Source organism: Schistocerca americana, chromosome 5 (genome assembly GCF_021461395.2).
Source record: "Schistocerca americana isolate TAMUIC-IGC-003095 chromosome 5, iqSchAmer2.1, whole genome shotgun sequence".
Taxonomy (NCBI): Eukaryota; Metazoa; Arthropoda; class Insecta; order Orthoptera; family Acrididae; genus Schistocerca; species Schistocerca americana.
Genome location: NC_060123.1, coordinates 110989148 through 111002945, shown reverse-complemented (window position 1 = coordinate 111002945; position 13798 = coordinate 110989148). Strand labels below are relative to the sequence as shown.

Below are 13798 nucleotides of genomic sequence, written 5' to 3'. Positions count from 1 at the left end.
ATTGGGGAGAAGAGGAGTTTGTGGCACAACTTGACTAGAAGAAGGGATCGGTTGGTATGACATGTTCTGAGGCATCAAGAGATCACCAACTAGGTACTGGAGGGCAGCGTGGAGGGTAAAAATCGTAGATTGAGACCAAGAGATGAATACACTAAGCAGATTCAGAAGGATGTAGGCTGCAGTAGGTACTGGGAGATGAAGAAGCTTGCACAGGATAGAGTAGCATGGAGAGATGCATCAAACCAGACTCAGGACTGAAGACCGCAACAACAAACAACTGATCTCTATGTGTGCCATAAGAACATGTCCTTTTCCAGGTGACGAATTTTAAACGGCTGTGCCACAATCGCTTTGATTCCTTCCAGCCGACTGCACTTAAAATCCCGTCCTCTGTCTACTGCCGTAAAACAGCATGGAGTTGAGTACATGGCTTTGCTCCTGTATGGATGTTTGTGTCCCTCCAAGGCAGCCATGGGCTGCACCACATTCCAGCTGTAGCGCTGCAAACTCGATGACTGTGGTAGATCAATATCACTGCCCACAGACCGCTATATCAGAGGGACAGTTCTACGTGAGGGCACAATAGTGGGAATTGTCTGATGTAACAAATCTGAAGCTGACGCCCGTCACGTCAGTTGTCCCATGCATTAATGTCCAGTGAAAGAAGTTTGGTCAAAAATGCCAGTTTGCGTCATTTAATGGTGTACTATCCGTTACGATTATACAGTATGTGGTGAAAAGTATCCAGAAACGTGGCTGAAAATGACTTGCAAGTTCTTAGTGCCCTCCATCTGTAAAGCTGGAATTCAATATGCTGTTGGTCCACCCATAACCTTGATGACAGCTTCCACCTACGCAGGCATACGTTCAATTGGATGCTGGAAGGTTTCTTCGGGAATGACAGCCCATTTGTCACGGAGTGCTGCACTGAGGAGAGTTACCGATGTCGGTCGATGAGTTCTGGCCCGAATTCGGCGTTCCAAAACATCCGAAGGTGTTGTATAGGATTCAGGTTGGGACTCTGTGCAGGCCAGTTCATTACAGGGATGTTATTGTCGTGTAACCACTCTGCCACAGACCGTGCATTATAAACAGGTGCTCGATCGTGTCGAAGGATTCAGTTGCCATCCCCTAATTGTTCTTTATCAGTGGGAAGCAAGAAGGTGCTTAAGACATCAATGTAGGCCTGTGTTGTGACAGTGCTAAGCGAAACAACAAGGGGTGCAAGCCCCCTCCATGGAAAACACGACCACACTATAACACCACTGCCTCAAAATTTTACTGTTGGCACTGCAAACGCTGGCAGATAACGTTCATCGGGCATTCGCCACAACCACACTCTGCCATCGGGTAGCCACATTGTGTTCACGCTCGTTACATCACGTGAGGCGTCGTATGGTATTTACCGGCGTGATGTGTGGCTAATGTGCAGCCGCTCGCAAGTTTTGTCACCTTCCATCTAACTATCATAGTATATGCAGTGGATCCTGATGCAGTTTGGAATTACTATGTGATGGTCTGGATAGATGTCTGGCTATTACACATTAAGGCCCTCTTCAACTGTCGGCGGTCTCTGTCAGTCAACAGACGAGATCGTCCTGTACACTTTTGTGCTGTACGTGTCCCTTCGCGCTTCCACGTCACTATCACATGTAGGCATGACAATGTATTACTGTTTTTTATGTTGCTTTGGTAATACTACAACAATTTTATAACTTTTGATGCAGTATTTTGTAGCTGATCTTCATCTACAGTGACTTCTACAATACATTCAATTTTTGCGCAAATAATACGCAACAATGGCTTATTAAATTGACCGTTCGCTAATATTCATAGGCACCAGCACGTGTCTTGTGTGGTGTTGGGATTGCTACATTCTCGTAGAAGTATTCGACTATTTCAAATGTGTCGAGTATATTACATAACAAGTGGAATATTAATGCTGTGACTGCTCCTCACAAAGATACGAGTATATTGATCCTGAGGAAATGTAATCTGTAAATATGATTTGTTTAGGATTGTATCTTTCAATGTTCTCTCAAATTCTTCACGCAATATTAAGTCTCTCATTTAACCTTCATTATCTTCTCTTCCCTTCCCACAGCAATGCCTTCAAGATTATTTCCTTCGTACAGCCTTTCTACATTTACCTTCGACTTACTTACTTGGCGTGAGCTTCACATCTGAGGTCTTGATGAAACTGCTTCTCTTTTCTCGAAAGTTTATTTACATTTTCTATACGGAGTATCCATCTTTCACATACTCATGCACGCTTCTGTACTTGTATATTTCTCCTGCAGTAATGTGACACAACGACATACACCGCCCATGTAGAATCTTATCACAGCCAGCTACCTGCATAGAATGTTTATTACATTCAACGGGACTGGCGGCTCTTGAGTGTGTCAGCTACCAGCTTTAGCCGAGAATTGTCACTACCTTACAAGCGACGCAGTATTACGTGCATTTTTATAAATTATATCGAATCTTATCGCTACACCAAATGGGATGAAACGTTTTACAATGTCTCGTTATGCTAATAGCTTTCGGCCATGTTAATTAGAAACTCATGTCTACAGTCCTTTAAAAAAAAAAAAGAACTCCCTCTTCAGGCCACAAATGGCCCATCGGGATCATCCGACTGCCGTGTCATCCTCAGCTGAGGATGCGGATAGGAGGGGCGTGTAGTCAGCACACCGCTCTCCCGGTCGTTATGACGGTTTTCTGTGACCGGAGCCGATACTATTCGGTTGAGTAGCTCCTCAGTTGGTATCACGAGGCTGCCAACACCCCGAAAAATGACGACAGCGCATGGCACCCCTGATGGTCACCCATCCAAGTACCAGCCACGCCCAACAGCGCTTAACTGCGGTGATCTGACGGGAACCAGTGTATCCACTGCGGCAAGGCCGTTGCCCCAGTCTTTTAGGAGATTCAACAAAATCGAACACATCGCAAAATTTAGAGTTTCCCTGAGAAGTTCAGAAGATTTAGTTAAATCTTAGTGAAGAAGTCTGATGATATATTTAGCCTCTCATAACTCTTCTTTTGGAAAAAATTTATGTAATAATTTTATATTTTAATAGCCAGCCTTTGTAGCCGAGCACTTCTAGGCTCTACAGTCCGGAACCGCTCTGCAGCTACGGTCGCAGGTTCTAATCCTGCCTCGAGCAGGGATGTGTGTGATGTCCTTAGGGTAGTTAAGTAGTACTAAGTCTAGGGGATTGATGACCCCAGATTTCCCATAGTGCTTAGATCCATTATATTTTGTCAAATACTGCCTATTTGCCTATTTCAAATAAGTGTTTGAGTGTGTGAGAGAATAAATATGATATGTATGTGACTTTGGAATCTTTGGAATTGTAATTACGTGCTTAAGATCGAGAGAACATGGATATATTTTTATTTTAAGTCAGTTACGTAGGGGAAGCCGTGACTTGTGAAGAGGCTAATTTAGTGGGATTTGTAAACAAAATACTTAGTTCAGTCCCTCAGATATTAATGAAAAATTAATTTATTTTTGTTACTTTTTCTGGAACTTATTATTTAATAAATTCTTTTTAAAGTAACTTCGGAATGACATAGGTTCAAGGTAGGAAGCGCGACATTATGAGCATGTACACTACTGGCCATTAAAATTGCTACACCAAAAAGGAATGCAGATGATAAACGGGTATTCATTGGACAAATATATTATACTAGAACTGACATGTGATTACATTTTCACGTAATTTACGTGCATAGATCCTGAGAAATCAGTACCAAGAACAACCACCTCTGGCCGCAATAACGGCCTTGATACGCCTGGGCATTGATTCAAACAGAGCTTGAATGGCGTGTACAGGTACACCAGCCCATGCAGCTTCAACACGATACCACAGTACATCAAGAATAGTGACTGGCGTATTGTGACGAGACAGTTGCTCGGCCACCACTGACCAAATGTTTTCAATTGGTGAGAGATCTTGAGAATGTTCTGGCCAGGGCAGCAGTCGAACATTTTCTGTATCGAGAAAGGCCCGTACAGAACCTGCAACATGTGGTCGTGCATTATCCTGCCGAAATGTAGGTTTTCGCAGGGATCGAATGTAGGGTAGAGCCACGGGTCGTAACACATCTGAAATGTAACGTCTACTGTTCAAAGTGCCGTCAATGCGAACAAGAGATGACGGAGACGTGTAACCAATGGCACCCCATACCATCACGCCCGATTATACGCTTGTATGGCGATGTCGAATACACGCTTCCAATGTGCGTTCACCGCGATGTCGCCAAACACGGATGCGACCATCATGATGCTGTAAACAGAACCTGGATTCATCCGAAAAAATGACGTTTTGCCATTCGTGCACCCACGTTCGTCGTTGAGTACACCATCGCTGGCGCTCCTGTCTGTGATACAGCGTCAAGGGTAACCGCAGCCATGGTCTCCGAGCTGATAGACCATGCTGCTGCAAAAGTCGTCGAACTGTTCGTGCAGATCGTTGTTGTCTTGCAAACGTCCCCATCTGTTGAATCAGGGATCGAGACGTTGCTGCACGATCCGTTATAGGCATGCGGATAAGATGACTGTCATAGCGACTGCTAGTGCAAAGAGGCCGTTGGGATCCACCACGGCGTTCCGTATTACCCTCATGTACCCGCCGATTCCATATTCTGCTAACAGTCACTGGATCTCGACCAACGCGAGCAGCAATGTCGCGATACGATAAACCGCAATCGCAATAGGCTAAATCCGATCTTTATCAAAGTCGGAAACGTGATGGTACGCATTTCTCCTCCTTACACGTGGCATCACAACAACGTTTCACCAGGCATCACCGGTCATCTGCTGTTTGTGTATGACAAATCGGTTGGAAACTTGCCTCATGTCAGCACGTTGTAGGTGTCGCCACTGGCGCCAACCTTGTGTGAATGCTCCGAAAAGCTAATCATTTGCGTATCACAGCATCTCCTTCCTGTCACTTAAATTTCGCGTCTGTAGCACGTCAAATCCGTGGTGTAGCAATTTTAATGGCCAGTAGTGTAGATCGAAGAGGATCGACAGCCTTGGAATTCAGGCACTGAGAGATTTCGCGCTCCTTAGAACTAGAAGTGAGACATGGCGCGTGACTGAGCAGAAGTGGATACCTAGCCTTCGTAGCGTTCAGATGTGGTTGCACTGAGCTCTACAATTTTTTTTAATTTTGTGTAACTGTGGCATTTAAAAGATTATGGAGTATCAGAAAGCGTTAACTAACGAAAGTAAACGGATATTATGCCGATTCAACGTTTTTTCTCTATGCACAATGACTATTTCGATTAATAAAACTCCTTGTGGCGTTGTGTGTAAGTAACTGAATTGTTTCTTAGTTTAGAGTGAACTTTTGCAAAGTATTGCGCGGGCACTCCAACAATTAAAATTCCGTATGTCTTTTCCGTATCAGTTCCTGGTTGAAACAAACTTTCCACTCTAAGAGCAGTCTGAACTAGGTGGCGCAAACCTCTACTTAAAACTGTCAAAGCACGAGAAGTTTCATTCTGTTACTTTCTCTGATTTGGTAACTTGCCAGACCTGATACTTGGAAACACTTTTGCACTCTGTCGACGTATATAGCATTGTTTTTATTACAGCTGCTCTAGTCATTCACTGCATTATCCGGCGTGTCAGGGCAGACGTGTGCTGCTGAAGAGACTCACTAAGGGTGGGTGAGTCAACTGCCTTGGCGTGAGTCAACTTTCTTATGTAGGGAACGAAACGAGCCGCCATATAGCATTTACTGTTCTTAAATTTTGAGTCTCCTGTACACTTCGTTTTTCAAACGTCTGTATTCCATTTCGCTTTGTCTATTTGTTGCATTCTTAGATTCTCCTTTTTCTTAAATTAAACTCAATATCTCGTGTGTTACACAAGGATTTATAAAGTCATTTTTGCCTAACTGCTCCTGTGTTGCCTTCAGTGTATCACATCTTAAATCTCCCACCTCGTTTTGTATTCTGTTAGAGTCAGTCGTTCCCCGAAGTTTGTTTTGAAATTCTTAACAACCTCTCGTGCTGTTACCTCATCATGGTTCGATGTCCTCAATTTTCAAAATTTCTGAAGTTTATTCAGTTTCAATCAGCTGTCCATAACCAATAAATTAATGTTCCTGCAATTGTATTGCACTTTTAAAATCTGGCTTCTAAATCTCTATCATTTCATTATACAGTGGACCGACAAAGAAGCTGATACAGGCATGCGTATTAAATACAGACACACGTACAGAGTTGCATTCGGCAACACATATGTAAGACAACAAATTGAATAAAGCGTGGGTAGTGACCAGGATGTAGCTGTGCCTGTTGGCCGAAAAATAATTAATGACAAGAATGGCGCCAGCTAGAATAAAGAGATAACTTATCTTTATTCCTGACGAAACCTGCACCAGCAATACAAGTCCAAGTAATATCCAAGAGTAATCCGTGTACTGAGCCTAGCCGAATACAATAGCAAATATCACAGTGCAATGACTCCGCTATAAACTCCAGCCATGGCGCGACCTCTTCCGTCGGCGGTAACGCCCTGAGACGCCGACGGCCGCGACAGGAACTGTGGCCAGCGATGTCACGGTCAGGACTCTAGTGCGCGAGATGGTTGGTTTGTTGGTTGGTTGGTTGGGTCCGTGGATACAACAAACATCAAATCCCCGACATCACTGTGGCCGGAAAATGATCCTACAAGAAAGGGACCAATGACGACTGAAGAGAATAGTACAAGTTGACAAAAGTGTAATCATTCCGCAAATTCCTGCAGATTTCAGTGCTGCGCCATCAACAAGTGTCAGCCTACGAACCATTCAACGAAACATCATCGATATGGGCTTTCAGAGCCGAAGGCCCATCGTGTACCCTTGATGACTGCTCTGCGAAAGGCTTTGTGCCTCGCCTAGTCCTATCAACACCGACATTGGACTGTCATGACTGGAAACATGTTGTCTGATCAGACGAGTCTCGTTTGGACCCTGCTTGTCAGCAGGTGACTGTTCAAGCTAGTGGAGGATCTGTAGTGGTGTAGGGAGTCTGTATTTGGAATGACATGGGTCCCCTGATACGTTTAGATACGACACTGACAGGTGACACGTACGTAAGCATCCTGTCTGATCGCCTGTGTCCATTCATGTCCATTGTGCATTCCGACGGACCTGGGTAATTCAGCAGGACAATGCAATACCACACACGTCCAGAATTGCTACAGAGTGGCTCCAGGAAATCTCTTCTGAGCTTAACCACTTCCATTGGTCACCAAACTCCCCTGACATGGACAATATTTAGGATACCTGGGATGCATTGCAAAGAGCTGTTCAGAAGAGATCTCCACCCCCTTCATACTCCAGCGGATCTCTGCGGGATTCATGGTGTCAGTTCCCACCCGCACTATTTGAGACATTTGTCGAACCTCCTGATGTCTCTAGATCAGTGAAACATACGTAACCTTCATTGATGATTAAACCAAGTAAATGCACTTGTCTAATACTGATTTGTTAAAAATTCTACTATGCAGGTTCTTGTTTCAGTTTCTGCACTCAGCTATTTCTTATTCTCTTTCTTTCTCCACTCATGAAATCCAGCTCTCCATTATAATTAAATTTTGGTTTCCTTGATGAAATGAACAGTTTCAGTTATCACGTCATATATTTATTTTCTCGACCTCTTTAACATCTACGAAACTAGTAGGCAATAATGCTGCCGTGTGAGTGTTACCTAAGATAATGATTATGATGAGTGCTATTGACAATGGGTATCAGATCGATTCCTATTTCTGGATTTACGGAAGGCTTTTGACACTGTACCACACAAGCGGCTCGTAGTGAAATTGCGTGCTTATGGAATATCGTCTCAGTTATGTGATTGGGTCTATGATTTCCTGTCAGAGAGGTCATTGTTCGTTGTAATTAAAGGAAAGTCATTGAGTTAAACAGAAGTGATTTCTGGCGTTCTCCAAGGTACTGTTATAGGCCCTTTGCTGTTCCTTATCTATATAAGCGATTTGGGAGACAATTTGAGCAGCCGTCTTAGGTTGTTTACATGTGACGCTGTCGTTTATCGACTAATAAAGTCATCAGAAGATCAAAACAAACTGGAAAACGATTTAGAAGAAATATCGGAATCATGGGAAAAGTTGCAGTTGACCTTAAATAACGAAAAGTGTGAGGTCATCCACATGATTGCTAAACGGAACGCGTTAAACTTCGGTTACACGACTAATCAGTCTAATCTAAAAGCCGTAAATTCAACTAAATACCTAGGTATTACAATTACGAACAACTTAAATTGGAAGGAACACATAGACAATGTTATGGTGAAGGCTAACGAAAGATTGCGTTTGATTGGCAGGACACTTAGAAAAAGTAACAGACCTTTTAAGGAGACTGCCTACACTACGCTTGTCCGTCCTGTTTCAGAATACTGTTGTGTGGTGTGGGATCCTTACCAGATAGGACTGACTGAGTATATCGAAAAAGGTCAAAGAAAGGCAGCACGTCTTGTATTATTGCGAAATATGGGAGATAGTGTCACATAAATGATAAAGGATTTGGGATGGACATCATTAAAAGAAAGGCGTTTTCGTTGCGACGGTATCTTCTCAGGAAATTCCAATCACCATCTTTCTCCTCCGAATGTGAAAATATTTTTTGACACGACCTACATAGGGCGGAACGGTCACCACGATAAAATAAGGGAAAACAGAGTTCGTACGGAAAGATGTAGGTGTTCGTTCTTTCCGAGAGCTATACGAGATGGGAATAATAGAGAATTGTGAAGGTGGTTCGATGAAACCTCTGCCAGGCAGTTAAATGTGATTTGCAGGGTATCTATATAGATTTAGATTATAGCAGATCATCCGCATTCATTACCAGTCGTATTCCTGATTACCCCTATTTAATTTTGTGTTGGTAATGCTGTACTCACATGACCATAAATCATGCTCTAGCTGCCACCACACTTCGCTCATTCCAACAATACATCAGTTCAACCCATCACTTTAAATTTTCATTCTCTGTTACCTATCTTTCTGATTAATGGATATGACATTCACTGCTGCTGCCCACAGAAGACCAAATAAGGTGTACCTGGAAAGATAACACTACTGAGGATTCTTTACCCGGAGATCCGAACGAGGGACTGTTTTGCCTTATGGGTTGTTTACTCAACGAGGTACCACCTTCATTACATCATACAGTAGAGCCCACCATGCAGCTACCCCCGTCCCCTCTTACTTTTAGCTACACGACTGCACCGACATAGCAAGGCCATTGGGACTTAGGTTACAAGGCCACATCAGTCAACCATCCATACTTTTTCCCTTGCATCTACAAAGAAACGATGCCGTCATCTGGAACCATGTGTTAATCAGGGTAAGATAATAAATGCAGACACCGCCTGGAAGTTTCCAAGGCAATTTGAAGGGAATGTCTGCAGCCTCCCAATATGGAAGAGAACAAATGAACTAAACGATAAGAAATACCTTGCTCATATTTAGTTCGCCGTCGCTCTTGATTCATTTAGGTACTCTGTGCCTTTTCGTATGGAACGGACGCTTTTGGCGATTCATACCAGTTACGCAAATATTGGTTTCAATTCTGACGCCTCAATTCATCTTGTAGCAACTATCCAGCTAATTAAGGGATGGAGTATATTTGTAGCTCTAATTGCTTACTTGCATTAACCTTCAGTGAGATCAGATAATGATAACTCTTTCCTGCCGGAACTGGTGCTCGTAAATAAAAGTTTTAGAATGCGATTTCGGCTGAGAAGTTGCCTTTCTTCCGGTGAAACCATAAGAGCGTAAGAGACACTGGTTGACTAGAGAAACTACCTTATGTGGTAAAGACTATACCTACAGATAGGCAAACCTAAGGAACAAATCCGGTTTCTGACGAAACAGATCAACAATCAGAAATACAACGTTACATTCAACGAAGACGACCTTCGTGGGTAAAACGAGACGTTTGGATACTTATATCATCACTGGACTTTTATGACCATATAGAAGTAATTTCGATACGGATGAGGTGATTATCTTTTGCAGTACACATCTTGAAGGTAGACAACTGTGTGATGATCAGAAAGTTATGGAACTAAACAGGGTTAACACAGAAATATTATATGAATAAAGTGAAGTCATCCAAAACAAATAATGCTCATAATGTGTGTCATACGGCACCCTGCGTAACTGGAAAATATCGATTGATTTTTCGTTACCAATAATATACAATAACTGTATTTGCCCATAAAATTGGGCAAGAACATCAGTCGAGTGTGATATTCTATGTACCTCATTTTCCATAAGCACATGCCCTGGAAAACATTTCTTGGCCACGCCTTTCTTACCCGACTCTCCCGTTTCGTTAGTAGTCACACAACAGTCTGACTCTATGCTGCTCGTTTGCTGGTGGGGTACTGGTTATGCATCGCGTTCTCTTCACCCATTTGATACATATCGTGAAACGGAAAAGCGCACTGGACCAATTCGGGAGAACTCTATGGAATGGACACATCAAATCCTACATTAAAAATATTTTGTCACGGGACACAAGCGTAATTATCGATCGAAGTTGGGTGTCTGAAGAGTCACTTTTGAGTGGTACGGTATATCACACGGTAAAAAAATATTATATTAGCGGTAAAAGCACAGAAATTGTATTACTCGCTGTTTATGGGAACACCGGGCACATATGCAATGAAGAGCCAAAGAAACTGACACACCTGCATAATATCGTGTAGGTTCCACGCGAGCACCCAGAAATGCCGCAAAACGGCGTGGCATGGGCTCAACTAATGTCTGAAGTGTAAATAATAGATTTCAGCTTTCTGTCGTCCTTTTTAAATTTTATTGGCAGATCTAGATTTCAGCAAGAAACTAGCCATTCTCAATGCACTATCATTTTTGATCAATGCATGTTATGCCTGGCTAGTTTCTAGCTGAAATCTAGATCTGCCAATATAATTTAAAAACGACGAGTGATAGCTGAAATCTATTATTTACAAGCCAATATAACAGTCGCTGCGTGCAACAGCCTTCTGAATGGAAGGTAACCTGATGAATATCTGAAGTAATGCTAGAGGGAACTGACATCACTAATCGTGCAGGGCTGTCCATAAATCCGTAAGAGTACGAGGGGTGTAGATCTCTTCTGTCGTCTGATCTATTCAGTCGCCGTCAGTCCTGCTCCTGCAGGATTTTCTTCCGGCCGCAACGATGACGCAGTTCTGATGTTTTACTGGATTCCTGATATTCTTGGTCCACTCATGAAATGGTCGTACTGGAAAATCCACAATTCATCGCTACCTCGGTGATGCTGTGTCCCATCGGTCATGCGCTGACTATAACACCGCATTCAAATTCACTTCAATCTTGATAACCTGCCATTGCAGCACCAGTAACCGATGTAAGAACTGCGCCACACACTTGTTGTCTTATATAGGCGTTGCCGACCGCAGCACCGTGATCTGCCTGTGTGTCATCTCTGCATTTAAATACGTATGCGTATACCAATTTCTTTGGCGCTTCAGTGTATTTGTATGTGTGTGTGTTTGTTTGTATTTGTGTGTGTGTGTGTGTTTGTAGGTCTCCAACCATAAAGCAATAGGTTTAACGGAGTCACACTGATTACGTTGTAGTTGCTACAGAAGTTACAGGTTACAAGGGGTGGAGATCACAGTTACCCACTTCTACAGAATTTATATGGTGGGAAACGTATTGAGCTGATTTTGTTGTGTGTGAAAATGATCTTCTAATTTTTTGAACGCCATAGAATGTCTTTGAAAATATTAAAGTGTTCAATTTTCTTCACAGTTCTAGAATCTCAAATGCAATGCTTTGGGAAGATCTCGAATAATGGCCCGCAATCTCCAGTGATGTGGAACTGGAACTGTTTAGTACTAAGGTAATTTTAAGTAACAAAACCAAAGAAAACGGAATGGTAGGCCAACCATAGAAAGTACACGGGAAAGTTCCAGATTGCTTTGTTCTGGTCGTTTTAGTCTTTGATAGTACATACGATTGAAGTCGGCTCGATTACGTTAATAATGAATATATCCAAGCTTTAGTGAGACTGAAAATGAATAATTTCTGTAAACTAGTAGTTTCCAGAGTGGATATTTAAACGAAGAAAATGTTAGAGTTACTACCGTTCAGAATTTAGATTTAAAGTAGAGAGTATGCACATGTCATGAATGATTTCACGACTTGCCAGGACGGTATAAAAAATGAAACAGGTAAACAGCATGAAATAGTACTTGTTCAGAAACGGAAATAATGTCAACGAATGAGATTGACTTTGGCATTAATATCTCTATTGACAAACAGCGTGACAGAACACGTAATCGTTTTGGGTCTGCCAAATTCTTTCATTTTTGTAATTTGGAGATGAAGATCTGTCACCTGCTTCGATAAAAGTGATGTTGTTACGTACGCATATGGACAGAAATGACTGAGCAAATTTTTAATATTCAGATCGCTTGTCTCTCGACCGTACTATAAAAATATCCTCTCCCGTTGGGTGACATTGTTGCCGACGAAAGACGAACTACATTAACTAGACTCTCAAACAAAATTTTATTTAGGTTCTTATTAACTTGCACGGCAGTCGTTGTAACGTAAATCTACGTATATTTGAATGAAAACACTCTCCTGCAGTAGATAAAAACTTTAAACACCGTCGTTACTTTCTTTTTACAGACTACGAAATTAGCGAACGGCAAAGAGAGCCTTAATCCGCGCAAATGCTTCGTCGGCAATGTTAAGTACTCCTCGCGAAGAAAGAGCATTTGCATCGCGAAGAGCGCCCAGTGATAAGGATGCAAATGAGCCTTGAGGACACAGCACCTTCTCAGGCAGATGTTACAAAGCGGCTTTCTCTGCCACCGCAGTCCTCCATAGTGTACCCGCCGCACCCACTGGACTGAGAGAATATCTCAGCTTTCAGCTGGAATTCCGCACTGAAACCAGAGCCTGCGCAAGGAGAGGTTCAGGAGCCCACCACAGGGTGTCCTCTATTTACGTGGGGCTCCGTATTGTGCTGACAGCAGTCACAACTCGGGCGCCTTTTATTTGCGTGAGTCTGAGGTTCCATTGGCTGCCGGGAGAGTGACGAAAGCGGAAAAGGGTTTCTTCCTTATCGCCAGCGGTACAAAACAGTTCACGACAAGAGGGGTTTCTTCAGGTCGGGAGACATTCGGTTGCATTCCTGTTGTTTGAAGGAAATATTGCGCTAACGTACACAGTCTATTGTAAGCATTTTATACGGTGTTTCAAACTGTATCATCCAGTTTCATGAAATTATATCTAGTATATGAATGTCAGAAGTTGGGGGCCAGTTTTAGTTTACACATTGAAATTCAACGTTTACTTTGCGTCTATTGTAGGTCGGCGGACCATGTGTTTGCCGGTAGGGGTTTCCTGCTTTTAATCACATATTGTCGCTGCCCGTGCTTCTACTGTGCAGCTAGGACAAATTTGTTTCTAGCAGAAAATGACAGTATTTACGCTCTATTTTGAAACGAGGTGTAGGGTGAAGTTCTTTGGCGCTATGCATAATGATATCTAACATCTTGGTTTTCGGATTCAGTTTCTGCGCGACTCGTCTAAAGAGTTCCACCAACAGAGTGAGTGTTGACCCAAAATAAATATATACATAGCCCTACATTATGATCTGCCAGGAATCACTCAAGATCGATTTCAGCCACCTACGGCAAATCTTTCAACTTGAAGTCACTTCGGTGACTTAGGTGCCTCTACTCTACCACAATATTCCTACAAAAGAAAGGTAACCGGCAG

The 13798-nt window shown here is 42.7% G+C and overlaps 1 pseudogene; it reads right to left on the bottom strand.

The window, feature by feature from the left end:
- Window positions 1–2799: 2799 nt before the first annotated feature.
- Window positions 2800–2917, bottom strand: LOC124616958 (annotated as a pseudogene).
- Window positions 2918–13798: the final 10881 nt, after the last annotated feature.